Below are 9942 nucleotides of genomic sequence, written 5' to 3'. Positions count from 1 at the left end.
CTGTAATGATAAATGTATAAAATAATATTATTTAATTGAACATAACATAAAAACGTAGTATTTTGTAGTGTAATTATAAAAATATGGATGAAGGAGGGGCTGAGAATGCTCTTATTGATTGATAACCGGCCTGCCCCATACTTCCGTAATAGCAATGAGCAGAAAAGGTATAACAAATCATCAGCACGAATCTGAATTAAATTGCCAAAATGCGTTAGTCATAAACAGTTGGCACAAAAATCAACAGGAAAAAAGAAAAGAAACAAGTCACACGACCATAAACAAAAGACAACGTATTCATGATACCAAAGATTTCAACTCACACTCGGATCAATCACGTGTCCAATAAACAACACGGCATCGGACACATCCTTTCTTATTAAAAACAAAAACGGATGATCCGCCACAAAATCAACCTTCTTACGCTTTTGTACCTTCCGTGGTCGTGCACTGAAAAGCGGCATCGACCTTATATCGACCGCTGCGTCTTCAGTACCTTCTTCCGAAACCTCCACATACGTTTTATGATAAATGCTTGAAACCCATTTCAGTAAAATCACAATCATCACTAAAAGGCAATACAAGACCTAATTCCTTCAACATATTAGAAGCTTCAAACCAGAATGATATCTTAAATTTTGGTATAAAAAACTGCCCGATTTCTACTTTTTGGCATGGAATGTGACGCTCTATAAAGTCAGATGTGGAACCGATTTTCTGTACTAAAGATTGAAGGCCGTCTTTTGCATCCGGGAGGAAAATATACATTGTGAACTCACGTTCATCTTGACCTTTCGAATAGGAAAGACCAAGTACTTTGAAATTATCATATTCACTCACTAATTGGTTTTCCGAACTAGTCATGAAAGGAACTTTAACTTTGTTGCCATCGAGGAGGTGGAAGTCATATTCTTTTGTTTTTGACTGGTCAAACTTTTGACTCCATGCTCCCTTGAAGTAGATGGCATTTGCAAAGATGAGCCTAGTGAGATTGTTAACTGAAGTAGCAGGAATGACGTTTTTTATAAGGCCATTGCTTTTCTTTTTGGCCCATAAATTCACTTTCTTGGGTACCTTGACAGCCTTTGTTAATCAACCAATAAATAATAAGTTAGCTATATGAATAAGAAATTGTGTACAAGACTGAATTTTGTAAACAAAATAACCAAGACTCACAAACCGAACGCTCGACAAAATGTTTGTGATGCATAGAAGAAGTTCGGTTATGTGTGTTTGATTAACTAAATGGATGAAAATGAACAAAGAACTTTGTTCGACTGTTTAAAATACCAAACATGAACAAAATAAGCGTTCGATAATGTTTACGCTTACATCTTCTTATTTTCATTAATGTTTGTTTGTTTATTAAAGATTTTTATATTTCTAATGATTTTTTTCTAATCTTATCATGATATTTACTAAGCAAAGTTATTTACAAAGGACAAAAATATATATGAATATTATGTGATAATATAATTGTTGAATAAACACGACGACACAGACTAAACTTGACAGCGGACCGAAACTTCTCGGTTAGCCAAATCAAGCGAAACGTTGTTTGTTTTTGTGAACTGTTCAGAACAAGCTAACATAGCGTACATTGAACAATCTGTGAAACACCACTAACATGATCATTGAAGGCAAAACTAAAATATATGATCTGAAATATGTATAGTAACCCATAATGCACATTAATCTGGGCAATAAGTATACATATACGTTTGGGTTACTAATTTCTAGTTGTGGTCCTTGGTTCGACAACATGTTAAAATAAAGTTTGGAACTAACCTTGGTCTTGAAATCGACTCGTTTCCAAGCGGCTTTATAAACAGTTTTCACAACCTTTTTGAAAGAAGGTTTAAGTGAAAGGGTTTTGTCAAGCCAAACCCCGTGTACATAAGACAATCGTGGTCCGCCATTTGGACTACCATCGACTAAGATCTCGGACACAAGCTGCGAATAAAGAGAGTTGAGGTCGTCGGTGGTATTTGTTTTGAGGAAAGCGAGGCCTTTAGAACCAGCGGCTGCCAAGCTCAGGCCGGCCTGCATGGACAGGGGTGAGAAAACAACGTTGGAGTCGTGTTGGTTGGAGAGAAGGTGGGTGGCCAGTATGGTTGACACCTGGGTTTGATTGCTGATTGATACTTCATTGTCTGCCATTGTGGGAGGAACCAGAAGACGATGATGTTTTTGACTTGAAGAAGTATTTATAATCTAATTATGAAACCCTACTCATTCAAAAATCTAATTATCAAAAATTTGGTTTCCTTTTTCTTAATTATACTAAATCAAAACAAATAAAATATTGCATGGTTTATTTTTTCTTAATTAATCACCATATATACTCTTTTTCTTTCTTTCTTTTTTTTAAAAAACAACTTTTATTAAAACACGTGAGAGGCCAGCAACGAATACTAACAAATTACATTAAATTAAATTTAGTTTAATCATTAGGTGATTGACTTTTTCTTAAACCTATTGCTAATCATAAGAATCAGAGAGCTTTGATTTCGTCTAGTAGTAACCATGGGTTAACTTCTTTATTTGAAAATGGTAGATTGTTTCCAAATATAGCAACAGGCAATCACCATAATACATGTTAGGATATGTGAAGGCTTAGAGATCTTTGGCTCATGTTAGGTTGCTTGGAGCCCAAGCTGAAAACCCTAATGTATCATCTATTTGTATCAATGTGATGTAATTGCAATCTTTACACCTTATCTATGAAATAACCTAATTGCACCCATGGACGTAGGTCCCCCGTTGAGACCAAACCACGTAAAATTCTTGGGTCGTTTATCATTTATTTTATGTAGGCCCAACTCTTAGGGTGTGCCAAGTGGGTATCCGTCCAGGGCTCGTTTTATTCAGGGGCATAATTTTTTAAGACAGAATAGCAAAATACGCCTTTTACGTTTGCTCGGTTTTTCAATAGATGCCCTTTAGCAAAAAAAAAATGACAGAAAACATACTTCATGTTTCAAATTCCTTTCAACTTACGTCCTTTGGCACTAATCCAGTTAATTTATCTCGTTAAATCTGAACATGTGCAAGACACATGAGGGTAGTATTGTAATTTTACATATTCATTTAATAATTAAGACTAAAATATAAAAATACATAAAACAAATTCCTCTCTCTCTCTCTCTCTCCTCCAAATCATCGCCATTTCTCTCTCTCTCTCTCTCTCCCTCTCTTATATCCACCACCACAATCAGGAACCAAACAACCATAACCACCCGCCGACCACAACCACCCCCACCTGCCGTCGATACCACCACTTTATCTCTTAGTCTATCTACCCTCTCTCTCTCTCTAAACTCTCTCCACCAACGCCTCCAAAAATGGCTGACCTAACCACTGCCACCACCCACTTCAACCAGCCACCTCCACCTCAACAATTGTCAGATCTTCAAATCATACGTATATATAGCCGAATCAGTTAAACATTAGCGATTAGAGTTCTTGAAAGGGATAAAGATTGCATACTGGCATGTTTGATTCAGAAATTGGAGATTTAGCTCATCTACAACCACAATCTGCACTCAAACATATATATATCAAGCACCCCCCCAATTTCCGTCGCCATCGGAGGGTCTGCCGAAGAAGATGATGTCGAACCACCAATTTCGGGTCCAATTTTGGCTCTTTAATGTTTGGTTCATCAAATAAGTTTCGATTTATTCTGATTCAGGTGTAAATTGTCTTCGATTCAGATCCGATTTGGTCTGATTCATCCCTCTAGATCTAGGGTTATTAAAGTTGATTCATCTTCATTTCTGATATGAACAAATGACACTTCTGTTTCGTTGCTTCCCTGATGGTGGTAGTGGTGGCGAGTGGTGGCTGCGGTGGCTGGGAGTTGGTGTGCTGCCTTGGAGAAGGTTTAAAAGAATCTCCTATAATAGCCAGCCAACTTTAAGAAACTGCGTATCTCTGTTGGTTTTGCTGTGTCATCCAATTCATGATTGCCTTAATCTTAGCGAATTCACACGGTGATCCCTTCAAGATTAATTATGTGACCTAGAAATTGTATCTCACACAACTAGAATGCGCACTCAAAAAATTAGCAAAAAGATTCTCTTTATTCAAAACCTCCAACACTTCTCTTAAATGCCCGGCATGGTCAGACTCTTCTTTGAATAAATCAAAATGTCGTCAATGAAAATGATAACCGGTTTGTCTAACATTGGATTGGATAACCTATTTATCATATCCATAAATGCTGCTGGAGCATTCGTCAACCCTAATGACATCATGAGAAACTCCTAGTGTCTATGCCGTGTCCGAAACACTGTCTTAGAAATGTCCACCTTTTTCACTTTCGATTGATGATAGCCTGATCTGAGGTCAATTCGCAAGAACCAACAAGAGCCTTGCAATTGATCGAACAAATCATCAATCCGTGCCAACAGATATCTATTCTTTACCATAGGATTATTCAACTCCCAGTAGTATATTCACATTCTCATACTTCTGTCTTTCTTCTTAACGAACAACATCGGTGCCCCCCCCCACGGGGAAACACTCAGCCTTATGAAACCCTTTCCGAGGAGTTCTTACAGTTGGGACATTTATTCTTTCATCTCGGATGGTGCCAGGCGGTAAGGTGCTTTCGTGATGGGATGTGCTCCTAGTATAACTCTATTTGAAATTTTACCTCTCGTTCCGATGGTAACCATGGATGGTCCTCTGGGAACACTTTTGGATAGTCACACACTACAGGAATATATTTCACTTCTTTTGTCTCGACCGTAGCTTTGACAACATACTCAAGGGGTTGCGCTACACCCTTGTCGTAACAAACCCTTAGCTTTTATCATCGAAATAACGTTAAACACTGAACTTTCTTTATCACCATCTACCATCACTGTACCACCGTCCAAATACTTCAACCTTATCAACTTACTCTTACACGCTATCTGAGCTTCAAACTCATACAACCAATCCATTCCCAAAACCACATCAAACACTCCTAAGGTCATGACATACAGGTAACAGGTAACTCACGCCCGTCTAATTCTTCCTTACAAACTCTTTACCATTCTCATTATCCTAACATATGTTTCACTAGTGGTTTCTACTATAAAAGTTTCAGGCATACGACAACATTTCACTTTTTCTAACTTACAAAATAACATGGCTAAAAAACTTCTATTTGCACCTGAATCAAACAAGACAAAAGCAGGAACACCATTTACTAGAAACATACCTAACACAACCTCGGGAATTTGCTTGGCTTGTTCCTGAGTCAGCATATAGGCCCTGGTATTAGGCCTAAACTTGTCAGCATCCTTCTTCTAACTTATCCCAGCTTCACCCTTTGTGCATTCCCTTCCCATATGACACGTCTTACCACCACTGTAACATGCGAGTTTTGCATTGCATTCATGAGCATAGGGTCCCACCTTTCCATATTTATAACAAGTTTTAGACCCTAACCTGAACTCTCCACTATGAACTCTCCCACACTTGTGACACGTATCTTACCACACGTCTTACACGACTTCTTCACCCTCACATTTGGCTTCTTATCTTTAGAATTCCACAACTGAGTACTAGGTCGTTAGCAAAAGTGACCCATTTCTTCTCTTTATTCTCCCCCACTTCCCCATCATCCTCGTCATTGTCATTGTAAACCATCTCTGCTAACTCCACAGTAGAGTCAAATATTGTCAGCTTACTAGCCTTGACCAAGGTTCAGACATTCTGTGGAAGTCCTCTTAAGTAACACCTGACTCGCTTCGTCTCCATATTTACCAAATCGGGCACCAGTCTGGCCATACGATTGAACTCAGTGGTATATTCTCCGTGTGTCTTATTACCCGCCTTCAAATTCATAAATTTCAACTCAACCCTCTCTACTTCTATATCAGCATAGAAACACTTCATCAACATCTCTTTCGGATCATCCCACCTCGTAGCCTTAATTTACCCCGGAGTCTTTCTTTGCTCAGTAGTCTCCCACCAGAACAGTGCCTCATCATCAAACGAATGGGTAGAAAATCTCACCACTTGATCAGAACGACACTCACTGATTTGGATAACTTTTTCCATAGTAGTTATCCAATAGAGAGTGGCTATTGTATCTCCCATACCAGTCATACTCGGGGGATCACAACCCTTGCCCACCTCGATCCTTTTCTTTCTTACTATCCCACATAGACCTGACTTCGCTCGAGTCACCTTCCTCGGTCTCATTGTCCCTCTTAGAGGTCTCCTTGGTTCACTCGGCGGTTCTAACATAACTTTATAGCAGACTTTGTTGGTTGTAGATTCTTCATTGTCATAGCCACAACTTGACCAATAGCAGCTTGAATAGCATAATCAAGTTGGTACCTTTTGCCTCACATAGTTTCCCTATCTTCCTTCTTATGTTAGTAATTGGTTCTTCAAAAGGTATCGGGTTAACCGTTAACACGCGGCCTACCCCGGTGTCTCGTGTGACCTTCCTATCCAATAACTTTCCTTGCGCTAGCCTTTCGTATTGTATAAAAACACAAACTTCATCACTTTAGGAACCATTTAGTACAAAGATAGTAAGACAAAGAATTAATTAATAACATTAAAAAAGTTATATATATAAACAAATACAAAAACAAAAATTTAAAACGGGTCGAGTTTTTAGGTTTGAACATCAACGAATGTTACACATAACACAACAACACGTGCCCTAAACATAGTATAGGCTTTTAATCATTTAATGTGTTCATTCCCATGCTTCCCAATCTATAACAACATACTATCCCGTCCATAATGGAACATCTATGCATATCCATAGAAGGAACGCCTATTCATATCCATCAAGGAACATTTGTCTATCGCATAATCACTTGCATGTTGCCCACGAGCATTCATGATGTGGACATGTATAAGGTACCACGACCTCCCTCATGTGCATGTCATGACATAGTCACTTTCTTCATACAACTTAACATAAAAGAGTTGTGTACATTTATTGTTAAATTGCTTGCCTTTCCATTTTCATTGCACATTTACTTTCTTATATAAACATGTCACATTATTTTAAATTCTTTCTTGAGTATGTATACATCCTCAAAAACGTTTAAAGGTAAAAATGTGGTTGGAAACTCACCTGGATCATGTTTCTTCATGAGTTAATAGTAACACCTCTCTTAAGCTGGGCATGACTAACTGTGTAACAAGTATATGTATTAATCAATTATTTTTCTAAACCTTATTATCTAAGTTAGTAAACTGATTTAACTTAGTTAATGATGTTATTGTTTTCCCCAATCGCAATCGCATGGAAATTCAAAGTCGCATTTACATGGTAATCCGAATCCTATGCGCACGGGGCTTCAGAATCACAAATGCATATCCCAAATCTCAATCGCATATATCCCGAATCGCAATCGCGTAACCCGGATCGCAATCGCACATCCCGAATTGCAATCTCATATCCCGGATCGCAATCACATCATGAAAATGCGAAACAAGCTGGGCTCAAGCCATTTCAATCGTTTTCTTCGACCAAGTCCACTACCTTTTGGTCCCTTATATCCCGATTTACTGCCACGCAAAGTTTCGTGAAATACCGACTTCATTTCACATCCTTTTTACGGATCTAACCTTATCTATTTAACCCGAATCAAGCCAACTAACCCATTTATTAATAAGTCCATTACTTTGTCATTAATCATGATCCGATCTATCATCCTACCAAGTTTAATGTAATTCCGTACACGAAAAGTAAACCTTTCTAACAAAAACGTATATATGAGGTTTATGTTCGATAACACTCGAATATCCCAAAACTATATCAAATGAACTCCAATTGAAACATCCTACTTTTGATAATAATAAATAAAAGAATTTCATTTACTTAATGGTGTGTTATTATTTAATTAAGTTAAATAAAAATAATAGAGTGTGGGCTTGGACAATAAAAGAAGGAATAAGGGATGGCTATGGGCCTTAAGTCCATGGGCTTACGGATATATAAACCTACCTAAAACCCTCAAACCCTAAAACCCTCATTTCCTTCATCTAGCCTCCCTACACACTCAATAACACACACACACAATCACTCTCCTACAACCCGGATTCATATTTGGGCTAAAGAAAGGAAGATTTAATGATTCAAGCATCATTAAACAACAAGAAACCCGTCTAAATCACATGTTAACTCATATCCAAACCAAACCGGATCCAAGAAAGGCACGTTCTTGTTGTAGAGGTTAGGTTTTTGAGGTCGGTTTGCCATGTGATTTGATATTTGGGCAAATCGAGCTGTGTAATGTAAGTAAAACATAAACTTGATCCTAATAGAGTTGTTTTGGAATGAAACAGGATAACCGGGTATTGTTCGATCCATGTAAAAGCAAGAAAATGAAGTTGTTATGGCCCAGAATTCGTTTTATCAGCAAAACAGACCAAATGGGATGTAAGAAAGTGATTAGAATGGAAAGGCATGAAAAACCATATTTGAATTGAGTTCTTGAGAAAATCGATTCGTTGGGAGGGAAAACGAATCGAATCGAAATGAAATCAAATCCAATTGAAATGAATCGAATCGAATTTGAATGAATCGAATCGAAATGAAATGGATCAAATTAAATTGAAACAAACCGAATCGAATTGAAATGAATCGAGTCGAATTGAAACACGATTCTATTATAATGAAAACTAAATTCAATTAGAAATAAAACTTGATTCGATTAGACTGAAAACTTGATTTGATTAGAATGAAAACTCGATTCGATTAGAATGAAACTCGATTCGATTTGACTATAACTCGATTCGATTAGAATGAAACTCAATTGATTTAAACTTCAGTATTCTGATGAATTTATAGTAAAGGCTAATTAATGAAAATAAGATTTTTCCAAGCTCGACCCAGCCAGGGGCTCTTCCCCTTGGACCCTGCTAGGGGTTTCCACCCATAAAACCCCACTGCCAGAGGCGCTACCCCGGACACTTGTTCTTTGAGGGTTTTACTTGCCTAGAAGTATGATATAGTTAGAAGTAGTTAATTAATACTTATAATTATTATACAGTTATTCGTGCAAAGCTAAGGATGTGTGTTACAGTTAACCAGAGAGGAACATGACACAAGTGAGTTTCTAGCCCAATTTCTTGTTATGTTTTCAGGGCTGTGTGCATACTCGATGTGATTAGTTAATACACGTACCTTGAGTGGTTAGTGTATGATATGTGAATGCTTTATGAATTATATACGAATGCTATAGAAATTGTTAAGTGTATGTATGAATGTACTTATATATATACATATATATATATATGTATGTATGTATGCATAAAGAAATGTATGTATGGTTATATGGTTATGAGGGTGGTAGATCCTAACAATATATGTGAAAGGAGGGTGGCAAACCCTAATAATATATGTGAAAAGAGGGTGGCAGACCCTAATAATATTGTGATGTCATAGGGCGAAAGGATCTTTAAAACGTATAAGTATGTATGCAAAGGTAAGTTAAAATATGAAAGTATGAAAGTAAGAAAGAATAAAAATATGAAGGTAAGAACGAAGGTATGTACTTATGTATGTACGAAAGAAAATTAAGCAGGATAAGAATGTAGAAAGTGTCTTCGGATACGTATATGTAAGTATGTGAATGTAATCTACGTTTCCTAATTAACTAGAACTCACTCAGCGTAGATGACTTTTAGTATGCACGTAGGTAAATAGGCTAAATGAGCTTGCTTGAGGAAGGCACATGGTAGAAACTGTGTGGTTAGCATCTAGAGAAGGAAGAGATAATGTTTTATTTATGATGTTTTAAGTTGATACAAAGTGAATGTTTTAAACAAGAATGTAATATTTTATAACTTATGGTAGAAGTTTTAATTTTTCCATGAAAGTTTTAATTCACTATGATATTTAGAATTGTGTTTATGAGTAAATCCAACGCCATTGTATGGCACCAGGACTGAGGCCTTACACCAATTTAGGTT

The 9942-nt window shown here is 37.2% G+C and overlaps 1 pseudogene across 1 annotated transcript; it reads right to left on the bottom strand.

The window, feature by feature from the left end:
• Nucleotides 1–282: 282 nt before the first annotated feature.
• Nucleotides 283–2165, bottom strand: LOC143573631 (serpin-ZX-like; annotated as a pseudogene). Its single transcript, XR_013142464.1, has 2 exons — nt 1789–2165; nt 283–1083 (listed from the first exon to the last, which is right to left on the bottom strand). The product of XR_013142464.1 is annotated as a serpin-ZX-like (transcript).
• Nucleotides 2166–9942: the final 7777 nt, after the last annotated feature.

This window comes from Bidens hawaiensis, unplaced genomic scaffold (assembly GCF_021521415.1).
Source record: "Bidens hawaiensis isolate Kalapana, Puna unplaced genomic scaffold, B.hawaiensis_p1.1 tig00026602_1, whole genome shotgun sequence".
Lineage (NCBI taxonomy): Eukaryota > Viridiplantae > Streptophyta > Magnoliopsida > Asterales > Asteraceae > Bidens > Bidens hawaiensis.
Note: the sequence above shows the minus strand (reverse complement) of the source record. Positions and strands in the feature narration are given on the sequence as shown.